At 40.9% G+C, this 19,290-nt stretch overlaps 1 protein-coding gene across 4 annotated transcripts in view; it reads right to left on the reverse strand.

Annotated features, from left to right (window-relative positions):
* The window catches only part of runx2b (RUNX family transcription factor 2b), a 119,829-nt gene that overhangs the window by 54,568 nt on the left and 45,971 nt on the right, over positions 1 to 19,290 (reverse strand). The window lies entirely within an intron of this gene.

Consider the following 19,290-nt stretch of genomic DNA (forward strand, 5'->3'; position numbering starts at 1 on the left):
TTAACTTTCTGTGGTTTCCTCAGTGGCAGAACAAGTATTCAGATCCTTAATTAAAGTAGCAATACCACAATGTAGAAATGCTCCATTTATAGAAAAAAGCTCTGAATTCAAAATGTTACTTGGGTTACGAGGAAGGCGCTTAAAATTAAATGTATTAATATTATTATTATTACTTTCTGTAAGTAAATGTCATCAAGTATTATCAGCAAAATGAACTTAAGAGGTATAAAAAGTAAAAGTACTTATTATGTGGGAGAAACCGCCTCTATGAGTTTTATATTTTATTTTTATTATTTTATTGGATTATATTTATTTATTTATATATTTTACTTTATTGGATAATAAAAGTAATCTCCAGATTAAATTAAATCAAACCAACTACGGTTTTGTGAATGCGATTGGTCACCGAATGAAATATATGTTTAATGTCATCTACTAAAACCTGTACTAGGGTGCATTCATGTTGAAGTCTTAACAATATACTGATGTATATTAAATGTAATTATGGTCACACTGTTGGCTGCCCAATTCTAAAACTAAAAACTCTAAAATGAAATGTTTATATATGTCTTTCCAATGACCAAATATAAGAATTGATGAACACTCACAGCATAATATTTAGTACATATCTTTAATGTGGAAAGTTGGAGCCATTTATGAATGAGGGTGTGCTGAACTGTGCTTTGTGGTAGCAACACATTTAAATACAGCAGGAAAAATCATTCATGAATCCTAAATTGGCAAAAAAAAAGGCCTAATGCATTTGTAGTAGCTAGTGACTCTCATCTTCCAGTAGCTGGTCTCCCTGGAGTTGAAACACGGTCTTATTTCTGAACAATATACAGAATTAGATTTAGCTTTTAAGTCCAAACAGTTCTCAACTGTTCCAGAAACTGAAAGGAGTACTGCTGCAGTTACATGAGGTTATGTATTTGTGAATTACAATGACTGCCTTTTGTACTCTCTAAACATTCCAGCAGGCTGCAAGATGAAATGCTGGAATCTGAGGCATGATGCTAATTTGAAGACAGAATAAATCTATAAATCTGACTTAGTCTCTCGCTCGGGGATATACAGCCATGATAATTACAGGTTGACTTTACAGACATGCAGACATCTCTCATCTGTATTGCTAATAGTATAACCAGCAGGCTGCTACGTGCTTACTCAATGTCTAGCAGTAGGGGTGAGCAGAGGTAAGCTGTAACAATGATATCATTATAAAGAAGAAATCGGTCGGCTCAAATAGCATGTTATGACAAAGATTTACTGCAGTTAAAAAATAATTATCTGTTTGTCATTACAATGCGTGTCAGTTGTAGGATTGTCCATTAATTATCATTTGTGAATAATTCTGAGATCACCGATGAAAATAACATTTGCAGGAATGCAAAGCCAGATGTTTAAGTTTGTGCCATGGCATTAGCTTGAAGCCAGCATTAAAACATATTTGTGAATACATTGCGACGCTTAACTTGTCCCTTGCGAACAAACAAACAGGCATCCCCTTCCACTGGCAGCATGACTATCTGAGGAAGATCTAACACAAAGCATAACGGATGATCTGGGAGGACAGTGCTGCATCTGGTTGTAGTTAAATCCTTGTTTTGCTGTGTCCTTCAGAGTTGGTGCCATAGGCCCAACTGCTCAAGCAAGTAGAGTTCATATGGACGCAAAACCAACATGTGGTGCCTGGAAGACTCCCCACAGAGGTCAGCTTCAGGACTCACCGGCCCAAGAGACAATGGATCAGGACTGAGTGGATTGGATCGCTGGTAAAGGCCATGAAACGAACACTAGAGAGCCTCGGAGGAGCGAGACATAAAATAGACCGTCGGCCACGTGGGAAGCTTTATTGAGCTAGAATTCTAGAGACGAGGCAAAAAGTAGGCCTGCTCAGATTTAATCTACACAGCTAAAAAATGCCTCTTTTTGCTGTTTCTCATTTTATTTCTACATGAAGTTCTGAGTTTTCTCAGCTGAGTGGGTGGGCTGGATGAGTTCCACACTAGGGGCCAATCAGAACAGGTGAGTCTTCCATCCAAACCAATCAAACCCTGTCGTTCTCTAAGACGTGACGAATTTCAATGCGCAATGCTAACATGCCCTCTCCGCTGACGACGGGTCCGCCCTGGATTGGTCGGTCTTTCTGCCTCTCCTTCTGCATTTGTAGGAGTTCATCAGAGGCAGTTATATTGTTTTTGCATGGTCAGACTTTTCCGGGTATTTTTGCGGCCTCCTGTTTGCACACCTGGCGGAATTGTGAAAGTTTGTCTTGGGTCATGTGTGTTTACCCACCCCAGGCCCCAGAGGTGACCCCATCACGCCACCGACAGGGAGGCCAGCACTTGCGTGTGGCGATTTCCAAAGTGGCCAGGCTTGGAGAAGGGCCACACTGCCTGTGCTGCCTTTCAGCAATCTGGCCCCGCTCTGGCTGCGCCTTGAGGGGAGAGGTGGAGGGGGGGGGGGTTACTTGTTGGCAGAGCCCTGCAATGTTTTCAGAAGCACAGACTTCTGGCAGCATCGCTCAATATGATGGAGAAAAATGCCTGCTGCTAATGAAAGCCAGCAGTGTCTCTCCAATTGGACGACAACCCAAAAGGCATTATGTAACTGAGATACCGTAAACATTTCAAAATTGTCTCTCAACAAATTATCAGTGTTTATTTTTTCCACATTATATCTGATATTTTTGAAACAGTTTGTAATTGAAGGAACTGCTCTGAATATAACAATCTTAGACTACGTTTCTTTTGAAACCAAGGACATTTTGCAAGCAATAATTTTTCTATTTCATTATCAAATAGTCCTTTGGCTATGCCAAAAGGGTAAGTACCAGGCATAGTTTTTAGATGTCGAGATGTTATTTTGTAAGGTCTTAATTTGTACCAATAAATAATCAAAATACAAAGGCTGACTTTGTGGCTTTAGGTCAGTGTTAGATGTTTTCCTCAGCATGTAGTATTTGACTTCAATCACTGTGACAAAATCACAATCCTGGCTTATCAGAGATGTGCAAACGCTGCATCTGCAATAATCAGCGACTGGTGAATGCTCCTCTTTCACTGGTGTTTTGATAGTGGTGTTTTTGGCCTGAGCCCAGTGCTGCACCTACAGTATGTATTAGTCAAATATTTATCTTGTTCAGAAATACATGGCTATATTGAGATGGGAATAGGGTAAGATGATTTAATGGGCACACCAGAGGGCCTTCTTGGGTGCCAAAGTTTTGCAATTTTGGTGGTCTTCTCTCAGAGATCAGACACCCCAAAGGCCGTTTAGGAGACCACGAGATGCCATGATTCAAGACCCACTGAGGGGACATGAAAGTGTGCAGATGATGGAAGGGTCTGGATGGCAATTACTGCTCATCAAGGCAAATTTCAAAGGGTGACTAAATTGTTGAAAGTCTTGCACATGATAGATTTACAGTTTTCCCCATGGTGTCTTCCCAAAGAGTCAGGGTGGGGAAGACCCATTTTATGTCTGCACAGACATCATCAACTACACAACAACTATAAGCCTTTCTTCGCTGGAAGAGATTTTTCAAAGTTTATGAAGTTAATCAGAACTTACATTTGGAAATGCAGAAGCATTCCGGCCTGTCCAATGTGTACTGTTTACTGACTGCAACTCAAGCAAAGTACAGTATAACCATTTGATCCTACTGAAATAACAGAAACAAGACAAAATCTGTCTCAGTCTGTATTTGGAATTCTAAATCTTTCTCCCTTTTGACTTTTATGCTCCAGACCAGCATAGAAAATGTGATTTTCCAGTATATTTAATGAACCAACATTCATTCAAAATAGTTTGAAGGAACATTTCATCTTTAAAGCCGTTTCCTCTGGAAGATTCCTTGCCGTATTTGAGAATTGAAGAAGTTTCTAACTTACACATTACACTTCATATATCAATGTTAATGTCAACTGCCATAAACTTAAAAATAATATTTGTCTTGTTGTATTTTTCTCCATGTCATGAAATTTGATGAAATGTTCTAAAGTGTCTTTTTGTGTTGTCCTTTGGATAGCCAGCCACAGGAATAGATGTTTCCAGAAGGCACTACTAAAGTTACAGCATGAGGGGAATGAATCAATCTACCCGAGTTCTGGTTTTTCACTTGAAAATGTAGCAACACTTAATCACTATACAATTCCTGGTACAAATGCACTGAAAGAAGTTGTAAATTCCGTCATGAATGACAAGTTATTCATTAACTGATGATGCAGAGTTAATCTGCAGTTGCTCATGGACAGATACGTGCTTGCAAACCTAAAAAATATTTCAACTCATGCACATACTGTGTGCAATTTTAGAAAACACAAGAGTCATAAACAGAAAACATGTTGTCATTAACAAACTGCATTTTTCGAGAAAAGTTCCAAGGAGGATGTGTAATGAGCCGTGTGTGTGTTTAAGAATTATTTTAGCTGTGTACAGACTTACAGTGTTTGAACCAGGATTTTCTGGGAGGGGAGCAAATGGGTCCATTAATATTTTTCTACTCATTTCTATATTTACGGTAAACAGAAATCAGTTGATTGCTACAAAATGATCAAAGTGAAATAAGAATATATGTTTTATATATTGTAGACATATAATTAATGTCTGTTAAAACATTTTCAGGAAATTGTGAAACCATGAGGATAAAATAGAATGATCAATAAAGCATATCCATTTTTCTTCACCAAAAAATAATATCTGACTTTTACTTGATGTCAGCTTCAAAGAACTTAGGCCTAAAAGTTGATCTGTCAGTAGAAACCTCAGGTAATTTATCGTTAATAATATTTAGTGACAAAAGCTACATTAACAGCTGTCAGTCAGTACTCAACTGCTATCTACCTAAAACATACAAGGCTGAAAAATGAGTTGCGCAGGCAGCTGATGCTACATACTGTATTGTTTGCCAGATAACAGCCAACAGTTTAATTTTATAGGTAAGCTAACCCACAAAATGAAGGTTAATTGACTACAGCTGATAAAATCAAACATGAGAAGCCTGCTAACTGGCACTGATCCTGTCTGTGATCTTATTTGGATCTTATTTGGATGTACATGAAACTCTCCCAGTTAAATCATCCGTACAAAAGATCAACAACTACGTTATAAAATATTTGGTTCTTTGATTAAAAAAGTCAAAGGTACAAAAACTTCTGGGGAGAAGTTAACTTCGACTCGACTAAGTGCGTTTTGGCAAGAAACATCCAGTCACAAAGTTCCTGTCACGTACACTGGGCGGTAATGGTGGTAGGTAGCAAAAGATTACGCTGTTGAGAAAACTGAAAACACAATCTATAGTACTTTTAAATTCTGGGCCAACTATGTTGTGTTTTGTTCTCAAGTGCACAGACGAAGCATTTTGAATTCAGTACCGCTCTGATTCGCGACTCTGACTGGCTCCTTCCTCATTGCAAAGCTCATGGGTATTTTAGTACCAAACTGACGGAAAATGCGTGATTTCTCTCAGAAGCAAAGTTGAAAAAATCCCATGTTGTCCCATGTTTCTACGTCAGGTAACGCTGATGATATAATTGAAAGAAATATTTGAAATGGGAATACCGAATGGGGAACCAGCGGCTCCTCCCACTTCGCAACTCTATCCTGGGATTGTTTGTTTTGGAAGGGCGAAACATGAAGCGTTAGTAAGCCTAGTTTAAGTGAGTACTTCAAAAGAGACACTATACTAACCAATTTAAGAAATGTGTTATTTTAATACCTATAATACCTCCACTTTTACAATTTCTATGCTTGTGTGTTTGGTAAAGAACTCATTTGATAATCCTCCTAAAGTAACCCTCCTATAGGTTTCATAACATGGAGAAACTTGGGTGGCCGTGATAAATGACATTTGACATTTGGAACTGCTTGTATTCATAACAGTCATTACATCAGTGTTCCCTAATGGTGGTTCTTATTTTAATGGGCAGGATTATATGAAATACCGTGACGTTTATATTGAATCTGTTGCACCTAATTAGAGTGGAATGGTGGATGGAAGGGTCTGCTTATTCACAGGCACAAACCACCCCTCCAGATTCACAAATATTCCTTCCTCTAAAAGGAACCGCAATGCTTTTGTGTTGTTTCAGGTACAGTATCTCCTCATTTCATTAATTTAAGCAAACCTCAAAACGAACGAGAACATGTCTGTCATATTATTCCAGCGTAAAGTGAAATTCGGCAAGAAATGAACTTCTCTGAGACGCTCTATTTATGCATAATAGTGCTTGTCTTCTGTGAGTTCAGGTTTCACAGTATCAAGGCTCTAAAAATTGACACTAACTGTGAGAGCTAAAACGCCACAAGGGAGCCATCTGAGCCCCAGTGTGAACTGCTACTATAAAGTCTCTACACAGCAGCAGTTATGTGCTCTAACCTTCTCTTATAACCAGGGCCAGATTTCCCTTAAGCATCTTTGCGCTACAGTAAGTTCATCTAAGTTTCACCATAAGCTAATGTGCAAACATGATCTCAGTGCAAAATGCTTTTAAGAAACTTCACAGGGCCAAGTGTCCTCCCGCCACTGGTGCCATTACAAGAAACAAGACTAAATGGTTTACATAAAAAAATATAAACCATAACTACTGCTTCACAAAACACTATTTCATCAGATAACTGACTCTTCAAGCAAAACAGGCCTCAAGAGAATTGGCTGAGTATTCCCACCCACTCACTTTCTCAGCTGGGGAGAACAGAAAGACAGACTGTCGCAGATGCTGTGTGTGTGTAATATAACTGCATGAATGTGCCTCTATGATATACAAGTGACTCATCCATTTCTAACAAATGCCTTCATTTTAATTTCAATTTACTGTCATGACAGCTGTGAGATAAAATATCACCAACGCAGATATCACCGCTCGCAGAGCCAAATCGGAGGACACGATGACTACCCACCTATTGAAGGCATGACTGAATCTCAGGGCTGCTGCTAAGGGATGAAGATCCCCTGCTAAACAGTATGATATCACTTAATCCCGTTCCTATTCCCAAAAGCAGCCAAGCCAACATAGGCTTTCCACTCAGTAGTGATGACTGGGCTCTCTGCTGATGAAAGAGAGGAGAGGCCCATTAAACCTTACGACTCATCGGCTCATCTGAGTAATCTGGAACAGGCACAGAGCTGGGAGAGCGGGTGAAGGAGACAGAAGAGAGAATGATAGAGAGACAATTGACAAACAGTTATAAAGATTTTTCATTTTCTACGGTTCAACTCTTAAAGTAGAACTGAAATGACAATTCATTTTTGCAAAGAAATCATTATACCTTAGTGTATGATTTGACTTGTGTCCTTACTTCGTAAAAAAAATTAATTGCCAAAAGGAAAAATGTATTGTTTTTGGTACTGACTGACGAAGTCTGTAATTTGATTGGTGCAATATCTTAGTCAACGGGCACTAAAAATAGTTTGTAAGATGAATTCCAACGGCTGAGCAGCACAAGCAGTTAACCAGCTGGGGGACCAACATTGTTAGGCTGCATTCAGACTGACAACAGCCTTGCGATAAAACAATGCAGTGGGCTGTGTTGTACTGGTGAGACGAGACAATGAAATGCGATCCAGGAAGTCCAGTTAGAGCTACATATTATTGTGTTAACAGGCTTATCAGATGACAAATACTGCCAGACAAGATTTCACAACTTTGGAAAGTTTAGAAAGTTTGGAAAGTATCGTGGCGGCAACTATTTTCTCTTTTGTTGAGATGATGGAAAGGTAAACAGCAGAAACACAGTGTTCACGTTACAAAGTAATCCACCAGGAAAATGCACTCGCACGTATGCGACAGGCCAACACAGCACCTTGCCAAACGACGTTGCGTCGTGTTGCGTTGCGTTGTGTCCATAGACTGTGGTTGTGTCTCGTTGCGTTGTGTCGCAGAAAAAATTGAACCTGTGTTAACTTTTTTTTGTCGGACGACTGTTTATCGTGCTGCTGGAGCCCTCTGTGTTGGCCCCCCGCTACGTCAACTCACCATTCAAATGAATGAGAGGGCTGCGTTTTTTTACGCGGAGCTAATGTCGGTCTAAACGCAGCCTTATTCATTGCTTAAGTTGCCAGTATGCTTCATCGGAAGTGCTTGTCAGATGGGGGGGAGGGGAGGGGGGGGGGGGGGGGGGGGGGGGGGAGTCGAAAATGTGTGCCATCATCCCCATATATGTAACTTTGTATATTGCTCCGTGTCGTGATATAAATTACATGGTACTATACGGATGGCTGAAGTTACCAGACTACCCTTTACTGTTTTTTTACAGTCTGGTCATTTGCCATCACCACATCTGGACCCATATAAGACAGACAGATTACGATTGCGTAATGTGGGATAGACGAAAACACTGAGTGTGCAGAAGTTGCAGATGACTTGAAGGTTTTGAAACAAAATGAAAGAAAACTAAATTCTAGTGGGGGTCAATGCTAACGTTAGCAAACTGGGCTAATGTAGCGGAAGAAATACAAACTTAAAAACACGATGGGTCCTCTGAAATGTAGAATGTTAAATGACGGACAGTCTAAAATGCTAACTGTTAGCTAACATAGCCAATGCTGTGAGCCCCTGATCACCATTACAATCATGGAACATAAAACTTGTCGGGTGTTACCCCTTACTTAAAAAGTAAGGAAAATTTAAATTTCCATTTTGTATTTAATGAAATGTCACACTTTTGACTGGATTAGATGACCTTTCTCCTTAAGCACAGCTTGAGAAATTACACTATTTCACTGCTCACTTGTATCAGCTTTATTAAAATTCCAAATGTGCAGTACAGAGCATCTACTGTGGCTCATTTAAAAGTTGAAAGACTTGTTTCAGCCTGCAGTTTCTCCAACTTCCGGACTATATAGGTCAGGGAAACCTGCCAAAAGGCTTCCTGCATATTGGGCACACGTGTTATGCCACACATCACTGACTGACATTTGATGTTTTCTACCTCTCCACCTCCACTCCTCTCACCCCTCCCACGTCTCTTTGGGCTCTTCTCACCTCTGTTCTGCTTTCCTCTCCATTCCTCTGCTTTCTGCTCCACTTTTCTCTCCTCTCCTCTCCTCCCCTCTTCTCTTCTCTTCTCTTCTCTTCTCTTCTCTTCTCTTCTCTTCTCCTCTCTTCTCTTCGTCTCTTCTCCCCCTGAATAGTGATTGTGATGGAGAGGCTAATCCGGCCAGCATATGGTTGCCATCGGCGGCAGATCTCCCCATAATGGTAGATGGACAGTGTAGGCTAATCACGATCTTTGATCCTCCATGAAACCCTCAACTCGCGTGGCTCTGATTTCCCTGCATCGCTGCCACGCTGAAATGAAGAGGCCCTGCCGCTCTGGAAGTCATTTTGGGCTTATTACTTAAGCCTCAGCGTATCCCCATTGTCTTTGCAAGCATTGGAAATGACTAGAGGCTGTGCTTCTGTGCAGTCAGCGGTGTGGGTATTTCCTCTAACTGTGCTGCTTTGTTGGCCAACTTTGTGCCTTCTCACCCTCTTTCCACGGCGGCCAACTTTTGATGAGAGCTTTAATTTGATGTTGTTAAAGTTGTATGGTTTCAACTTTGCCATTTCTTTGGCTTATAGTAGTCAAGCTTTTTCCCATGTGAACTCATAGCCTGTTGGGTGACGTCCTAAAATGGCCTCCAGATTTATTGGTGAGTTTTTTTCCCTATTCGAGCCAAAGCAAGAACATTACTCAGCAGCAATTACTAGAGCAGTTGACAGGGTCGCTGCTCGCCACGACCTACGCACATCCAAACGTCAAGGTGTGTAGTGATTGACTAATGCAGTACTTTTGAAAATGCACAATTACAGCTTACAGACTTGGGTTTTGTGACAGTGTCATCTTGGCGGGCTGAAACAGCACACCAGTCGAGCTCAGGATTGTCACCAGGGCAATCACCAACACCTCAGCAGTAATTAGAGTAAGACTTAGGGAGGGCATCAGTCACGTCCCTGTTCCAGTGACTCATGACCCCCTTAGTGGAGTCTGCGCATACACACACACACGACCACATGCATACACACCTCAGTGCCGCCTGCACACACGTGGAACCAGTCAGTGGACACTGAGCCTGGGCTGGTCTTAAGTAAAATGTAGAGGCTTTGAATGGATGATCTGTTTACAGGCAGAAGAAAGGCAGGCTATCAGGTTGCCAGATCTGGAACACATTGATGTTGATGCTACTCCCATTGTCAGATGAAACTGTGGATCTTTTTGATATACAACAGATGATTCCTAGGATATATACAAATACTCTGACAGGCTACAGGGAGATTCAGATCTGTGAAATGTGAATGAACGTAAGGTTGCATCTGAGCTATTCAGTGGCTGCATCCACATGCTCGATTTCATTGCTTCTGTTGCTGTTTAGTTCATAATGGCACAGCTAATTAAAGGACCTGTTTCAATTCAATATTCAGGCCATAAATTGTGCAACAAATTAAAGCCAAACAGACATAAAACTCTGTATTACGTATTTTTTGTATGAGGGGAGGTTTTCCAAGATTAAATTAAAAATTTTGACAGCTTAAGTCCAAGCCACTACTCCTTTTCATCCAATGGCCTCTCCGCAGGCCAACAACTACTGGCAGATACGTTCACCCTTGAGAACTCGCAACAGGAGGTATATTTGACGCAGCCAGTCTGCCGGCATGTGTCAGCTTTTCTATTTCAGCCTAGTTTGAGGCACACCTTTGTGTGTTGCTGTGAAGTAAATGGATATTTTCCTCAAGGATACCTCACAGCAGAGTTTGTGTGTTCACCAGGAGCTTTCAGTGCGTGGTTGGAAGACAGACTACGCTGCAGACAGATCTCTGGTTTAGCTCTGGGTTTGCCTTCTCCCCCTGCTCCTGGCCAAAACTATGCAGATGAAAGTTTGGAGTGTAACAAAGTGATTAACTGAGGCCGAGGTTTGCCATATTTCTCCTGCTGGGTGGTAACCTAATGGCCATATTAACATTAATTCAATTTTCTCCCATCCTGTCTTTTCAGAGAGGCGCTTCATTATAACAGGGACATTCCTGATTTTTACAACACAAGAGTGGGAAAGCAGCCGACTGCACAGTTAGAGAGGAAAACATTTGAAAATGCTACAGCGACAAAGCAAAGTTTCCCAGGACATGGGCGGCTGCTCTGTGACTCTTTGTTTTTTCTTTTTTTATCAAACAGAAGCTGCGTTTTATTTTAAAGAGCTGTTTGTGCACATTTGCAAAATGAGAAATGCAGACCATATCCTGTTATTGAAGGCCGGGGTGTCTTTATTGCCTGGTGAGAAAGCAGCACATGCATGGCAGTGTCCCTCTCTGCATATCAGGGTAGCTTGGTGAAGGGGCAGCATGTTTAGTCATACATTAGGGCGAAGGACATTTAAGTACTACCTGATGTTAGCGGGAGTGCATGTGGACACTGGGGTTTTTTAGGCGTGCCTCAGAAAGTATGCACAATAATTTTGCCATTTACTGCGGTCTTGTGATGGTGCACTGCCGCTGTTATATTGGTTTGGAATGTACCATTCTATTTTGGAGTGAGCCCACTCAGTGGGTTGTGGGCCACTATGGCCACTGGCCCACTCATGACTTTTACAACAAAGCCCGATGATTGGGTCTGAACCACCCGACAAAGTTGCCTTTTTGACGCAGGACATTTTTGAGGTGATTGTGTCAACATCTCTACACTGCAACATCCTTTATAAAGAACTATGACTGACATAACTGACATTGAATTTCACCACAGTGTTTTCCCAAATACTATTCAACAAATTGTCCTTTTGGGATTTCCATGGTTTCCAGTTCAACCTTTAAAAAGCAAGTAGGGATTAATACAAATAATATGGAAGAGAACTTCATTTTTTTTCCTTGATTGCAATATGACCACAATTTGTTATAGATCTTAGCAATGTGTATATCTAACATGCTTAAACACTAACAGTGATTCTTGAAGCACTATCTCTGAAACTATTAACACTTGTAGCCAATGCATTTACCAGGTGTGCCAATCTGAATGCATGTCCTCTGCTTTACACTCTCCTTTACCAAACTGTAAACACTGGTCTCTACATTGCTACACTATTTTGCCAGTTGAATTTCCACATTTCCACATGTGAAAACACTTTTAGATAATGAGTTCACTCACAAATCAGAGCTTAAACACTATAAATAAGCCGCAGGTAAACATTTGGTTTGGACAACAATGGAGGCCAACATTGAAGGGGTGAGAACTAGAGGAGAACGAGGAGAAAGAGGAGGATGACAAGGAGGGGGAGGATGGAGAGGTGAAGAAATAAGAGGAGGAGGAAGAGGAGAAGGAAGAGGTGAAGTAGGATGGGGAAGAAGGAGGGAATGTGGAAGAGGAAGAGGAATGTGAGTCAGGAACACAATAACTGAAATCAGAGTGACTGTGGTTGACCATGTTGTCAACCATGGGATGACCATGAGGAAGCCTGGGCAACGGGTTCAACCAAATCTGAGCGGCTATACTGTTACATGTAGTAACTTTAGTAACTGTGAGTGCTGCAGTCTAACTGATACAGAAATATGTCGTGTACTCGATCTAAAACCATTCAAATGTTTTTACAGAACTGCAAGAAAACCAGTATATATAATATGGTCATTGCAAATACCTGCATCAGACTCAGAGAACCGCAGGACCACATAATGGCGGATAACACCATATTCCAAAATGTCAACAGAGTGAGTCTCTTTGCACTGTCTCATCCACTGAAACGCAATAGAATTAGGATGATGAAGAAACTCAGAGTGAATAATATGAATATGTGCAGGTATCCCATCATTGGTACTGGATCTGAAAGTGTATGGTCCTACATCATTTTGACTGATCTCTGTCTTTTTGTACTGTGCTACGTTGTCTTGTCTTTTTCAGAGAGTCATGGAGCTAGAAGCAGATGCAGTGCATCATAAATGCATAAACAAGGGGCCACGGCAGAAATATCATTGGACACCGTGCCATCGTCAATGTCCTGGGACGACATGGTGGCAACATAACAATGTGTGCGGCTATTAGTCAAAACGGCGTCCTTCACCATCATGCAATCCTAGGCCCATACGACACTGTGCACACTATCACGTTTCTGGACACACTAGACTAATTCCTAATGACCAATGGTCCAGAACAGTCCAGGTACGTTATCATCTGGGACAATGTTAGTTTCCACCGGGCTGCGATTGGTTAACAGGTCACCTACTTTTCATCGCCCTTAATCCTCCCCCCATACTCTCTGTTCTCGAATCCTATTGAGAAATTCTTCCCTTCATGGCGTTGGGAGGTGCATGATCGCCAGCCCCACCAGTGCACACCCCTTCTACAGGTAATGGAGGAGGCTTGTGGAGACATCGATCAGGGGTCATGCCAGGCCTGGATACAGCACTCCAGGCGATACTTTCCACACTGCCTGGCTCAAGACAACATCACATGTGATGTCGATAAAGTCTTATGGCCAGAACCACAAAGAGGGCGAGATTTAGCCTAAACACGAATGTTTTTATTTTCTTCTTCTTCACTTTTGTTGTTTGAGGAGTGTTTGAAAATGTTGACAAAAAAAAATAACTTTTTCCCCTTATTTGTATTAATAGTGTGTTATGTTTGGAGTACACATGCATGTATGACAAAACTTTATTGCAAACTCCTACGCCCTACACACAAAAAGCAAAAGCCACAGGTTTTTTGTTTATACTATCAGTACATAGTTGGTGCTTCATGTGCTTATTCAAATGATGGTTTGTGTGCTCTGTATTCACGCAAAAACACAACTTTTTAAAAGAGTTTGAAGAGCTTTGTGAGAATTGTTTGCTTTTGTGAGAGATGTATATGTTTTGCTGGTTTGATGTAAGGTTTTGTGGTAAGTGTGTAGAGTTTTGCAAAAAATAGCCTATAGTTTCAAAGATAGTACCTAAGCAATCAAAAAAAAAAAAAAAACCTGTAAGAACAATCCTCTTTCTGTGGCTGTCTGTCCCATTCATCTGTGTGAATGGAGCTTGTAATTACAGAGCGGAGCAGTTGTGTTTAAATGGCAATACAGTTTGCAGTTTTTCACATAAACTGTCAGAAGCTTGAATCTGAAACGAAGCAAAATAAGCAATATTTCTGTGGAGAGTTCCTGCCAATAGGCCGAACAAAATAACAACTCCCCATCCAGGCCAACTGCTGTGGCTGCACTGTTTATTTTTCTGGACAGAGTTCATCGATGGAATTTCAGAATTAACTGACAGACTTAAAAATATTTATTGAAAGGGCACCATAGCAAAATGAACATCTGAAAAAAAGAATCAAAAAGCATCCATCATCGCTGTTAGGGGAGTATATGAGCGTGGTACAGCTGTCATTTCATTTCCACTTGCGCTAGATTAAATAAAGAGCGAGCTGCAAAAATCCCTCTGTACTCTGGAGTCTCCAGCCCTCTCGCACTTCGTTTGACTGACCACTTGTCAAACTGAGAATGAAAAAAAAAAGGTACACTCTAATTACGACATGCCACAAAATTCTGAGCAGTTATTAATGCAAATAAATTATATTAGTGCATATTTTATCTCCCATCACTGCAATGTAATTAGTTTGACACACAAACATATTGTTGATATTAGAAATTATTAGCTGCCATCAGAGGACTACGCCTGTAATTCTGCACAGTTGGAATCATGCATGAATATTGATCCATCATGCAGTGTCGGTAATAGTAGCTGCAGTAGTTGTACTAGTGGTATAGTTAAGCTTTAAACCTCAAAAGCATTTCATATGTGAGCTGGCTTTGATTTGGAGCTTGAATGGGGGAATAATGGGAGGCAGACAATCTGGGGAGTGCAGCCACACAAAGGCACCATGCCTCTCTGAGGGGTCTGGCTGCCTGGCTGTCTAAGGGCCCTGGGCTGAGGTTGAGACTGAGGCTGAGGCTATAAGGTTGGGGTTTCACGGAAGACGGAGCTGCATGGGGGTTAGTAATGAAAGGCCTGGATGGATGAGGAGAGTCAGAGGCGTGTCATCCTCTCCTGCAGCCTGACCCTCACCTCGGAGATTAGTTCATCACAGAGAAGTATCAGCAGAGCTTTGGGAGCGAAGGAGCGCAGGCATGAGTGGGAGGGTTAAGCAGTGGGTAGACTGAGGTACTGTGGGGATGGGCTGGGGTGAGATGGGACACGGGCGGGGTGGGGTGACTTGGGGTTGTGGCGGCTCCTTTCTAAACAGCGCTCCTAAATATAGATCCTTCCACTATTTGAGCATTCAGTCATGAAAGGATGAAAGGGTTTTCTTTTTAAATCAACTTAAGCAAAGCAAATCTTGAATTTGATGCAAGATTTAAGTTTGGTGAGTGTATGAAAAAGGGAAACATGGAATTTTCCACTTCTTCTGCAACAAAACGACATTACTAGAAACTAGCTGTTGTACTTTTAGCACGTCTAAATAGGCAAACAGGAGCTCTAATATAGAAATAAAAGAGTATACGCAGTAGTTTGAGAAGGATGGCGCAGCCTAATACAACTGCAATAAAGTTAGAACTTCAACTATGGCTGATTTATTTGAAGTGGAAGGGAAGTCTTTAATATGAGACACATGGTTTCAATAGATAGCTGAAGCTCCATGCCATGGATTGCAGAAAGATGTAAAACTGACTATACAGGAATCGGTCAGTGATAAGTACATGATATAAGACAGACACAGAAGGATGCCATACGAGTCCGTTCTCAAACTGACTATCCCTTTATTTCAGATTATTTAAGTCAGATCAGTGAGCTCCAATACAACTCAGATGTTACACAGAGCTATGTTTTAAAGAGTTTTAAAAGTCATATTTTTATTACTATGATAAACTTTTAAAAGAAGCTTATTCTAGTCTCTATCCCATATGGAAGCTTGCATCTTTCTAGGTTATAACTACAGAGACAGACAGGTGCAAACAAATACACACCGCAATGCGCTCCAGGGCCTCTACTGTACACAAGCGTGGATGTCCAAATATACCAAGTCCCACACCAAATCTACTTATGCAGTCTTTGTTCAGTTACATAGACTAACATTTGGTGCCTCTGTTGCCAGAAAAATAAACACAATCACTCAAGACTGTGACACAAACCCGAAATAGTATCTGGCGCTGAGCAGCTGGCCAGTGATCCCAAACGCAAAAAAAAACCCTGAATATTCAACTCAATTAAAGTTTTTATCTGGTTTTAGTCTAATTTCTGTTGTTCATTTTTAATGTTTATGTGTTCTCAGCACTGTAAAGGCTTTCTCCATGGTTGATGTTCACATTATGTATATTCTTGTCTATCATGATGTTAGCAGAAAAGGTGCTGTTTGCTTGGCCTTGCCCATTTCACTTTCAAAACTCAAGTAGTTCACCCACTGTCATTCGTGCTCACTTGGCAATTTTTGCAGCTACCTGTGCTCTCTACTGCAGAGCAAAAGCTGTGCAGCAAAACGTCAAAATAATAAATTGTGGCATGCTGGAAACGCAGGTTTTACTTTATCCAGGATGGGGTTTTTTTTGTTGTTGTTGTTGTTGCTTTACAATTTAGCTTTAAATAGTCTTGGGCAGTGGGGAATACTGTATAACCAATCATGAACATATAAAGTGATTCTGCAGATGCATGTAGGTCGATAAATAAACAGTAAGTAAGTAAGTAAACAGTAATGAGTTAATCTGGCTATTCATCCGTGTTTTTACATTATCATTTACTTTTTATTTGTTAATGTAATACATTTTGTCATAGTTTTCATTTTCAGAGGTACTTTGGGTTTTTAAAAAGGTCATTGATTTCATTGACAAAATTAAGACTGTTCTTAAGTCTTTATTTTTCCAGCAAAAGTCAGCAGAGTATACACACTCTTTTCAGCAACACCTTCCTTCACATTTATACAGTTACACACATTCACACCTGGTAGCTGCAAAAATATCCAAAGTCATCAACTACTGGCCACAAAGCAGCTCGGCTGGAGTGGATAAGGGTGAAATACCTTGTACAAGGCAGCCTGACAGCCATTCCAGCCTTTCAGCAACTTTCTGGTCACTCTAACCTTTAGGCTGCAGCTCACCGTTTAAATGGTTAGTCTCCTACTACACTGTCTGCATGCAGGCCAGCTGCTAAATCAAACACTTCTTCCTTGCTGCTTAGCATTATGTTGTGGTGCTGAAGCTTCATTTCACTGAATTTTAATGGATGTTTTTTTTCTACTTGTTTATGGGCATGTGTGTGTGTGTTTTTTTGCGAGAGAGAGAAAAAAAAAAAAAACGAAGAGGGAGGGAGCATGGGAGAGACAGAGAAAGATGTAGAGCTGTGTGAGAGAGTGGGAGTCCTGAGATGAAACGCTGACATGGAGTTTCCTTATGGTGTAGAAACGGCCCATGAGTTCGGAGGCGTTGTTGAGACTACAGAGAAACGCTTTCCTCGTTTGTGCTCCGGAGGAACTGACTGATCACTGGCCAGTCTGCTCGCTTTCGAAAGACAGTTGTCTCTGTAGTTTCCTGATCCGGACCAAAGCCCTTTGTGACTAAACAAATGGAATAAATTACCCAACTGGAGTGAATTATAGATTTTCCCCCTAGAAGTTGCTGGCATTTATTATATTACAAATGCCTTTATGTTAGGAACAGAAATTAAATGGGGAAGTCATAAAAGTGCACTCCCAGACTTATGGCAACAGCCTCCATTATTCTGTTAAACAGAAACGCTCCTCTGGAAGGGTCAAGCATTTATACTTCTGTATATGTTTATATCATTTTGAAGATCTCAGTTATTAGTTCAACCTGGTGACCCCACAGACGCTTTGCCTTCTGCCACAGACGACATTTCCTACAGTGTCAAATGGGCTCCAGGCATAAGCCTTTGAGCTCGGCTGCTACATCTGCTCTGCATATTCATCCCAGGGCCTCTTTAATTCTTGCCCCGCGCCCACACACACACTCTCTCGCTCACACACACACAAACAGAAAACACACACACCGAGCTACACATCAATGCACACACACACAGACGTGAACACACACGCAAGACTGAGCACACATATAAACATCTACTGTGATTATGGAAGTGAAAAAAAAACAAATAATTATTTAAAACTTTAGAGGGTTAGTAATCTACAGAAAACAATAAGATGGTGTAGGGCTGAACATATAATATTATTTCAAACATCTGTGATATAACTGAGCAGTTAAAGAAGTTAATGGATACAATATCAACCAATAGAACTGATGATTAATAGAAAGTTTTAGTGAATAATCAGGACTGCCCGCGAAGCATAAATATAATTCAGTGAAATAATTTGACACACCACCCTTCTATGGTTTGGTCTTACGCTGACAAAAGGATGACTCAGGTTCAATATGTGGGCTCTCTCTGATGTGGCAAACTTATGTTTTGTCAATCTTGGTTTGAGAGCTGTTAAAGCTCACAGCTTGACAAAAGTTTTCAGCTTTAACCGGCATTCAGACGACCAAAAACAGCCCCATTACTGTACCGGCAAGACACTGAAATACAAAGGCTGGTTTGGAGTATGTTTTGAGGCTTATCAGACATCGCATAATACTTTATAATACTATCAGTCAGGATTATACAACTCTGGAAGGTTTTAACCATGACAGTCATAGTATAGTTTGTTGCAACAATTACAAGGTGCTTTAAATAGTAGGATCCGGTATTTACGTTACAAATGCATCTACCAGAGATGTGAACTTGAACACAGTCCCTTGTCAGATGACCCTGCATTACACTGTGGCAGAAGTTCAACTTTTTGGCTGACCCTTCATTATTTTTTAATCATAACCCTCTATGTTGACATTCTGGCTGACCCAACGCAAGTATTGAAATTAATAAATGTGCATTTTGTGTCTGTCTGAACACAGCCTTTGAGAGTACTGAGAGAGGAATATCTAACATACCACCCCCCAGGGAAGTGCTTCTGTGGTCCTAACCCACTAACAGAAGGGGAAACTTTACTTCTGGTGTTAAGTAAAATTCCACATCAATTTGTGTTTTACCCTTTACCTTAACCTAAAACCAATTTTAGCCTTCACCCCAGTGACGCCTAACCATAATCTAACCTAAGGCCTAACCTCAACCACTGATGTACACACCACAGGAAACACTTTTTTTTTATGAGGAAACAATCAGCACAAGATCAGCTTGAAGTACATGTTTGAGGCACACCACTGATAAGACTAACAGCTGACAACAGAGTCAAGAATGCCACCGTCAGCAGCGGGGAGAACACGGCACAAACATGTTTGCTGTCCCGTCCAGTCAAAACTGTGCTCTTGCTTAAAGATGCGTGCAGTTGTTGCAGTGATACAGCAGAGTTTGA

This window comes from Thunnus thynnus, chromosome 18, assembly GCF_963924715.1.
Source record: "Thunnus thynnus chromosome 18, fThuThy2.1, whole genome shotgun sequence".
Lineage (NCBI taxonomy): Eukaryota > Metazoa > Chordata > Actinopteri > Scombriformes > Scombridae > Thunnus > Thunnus thynnus.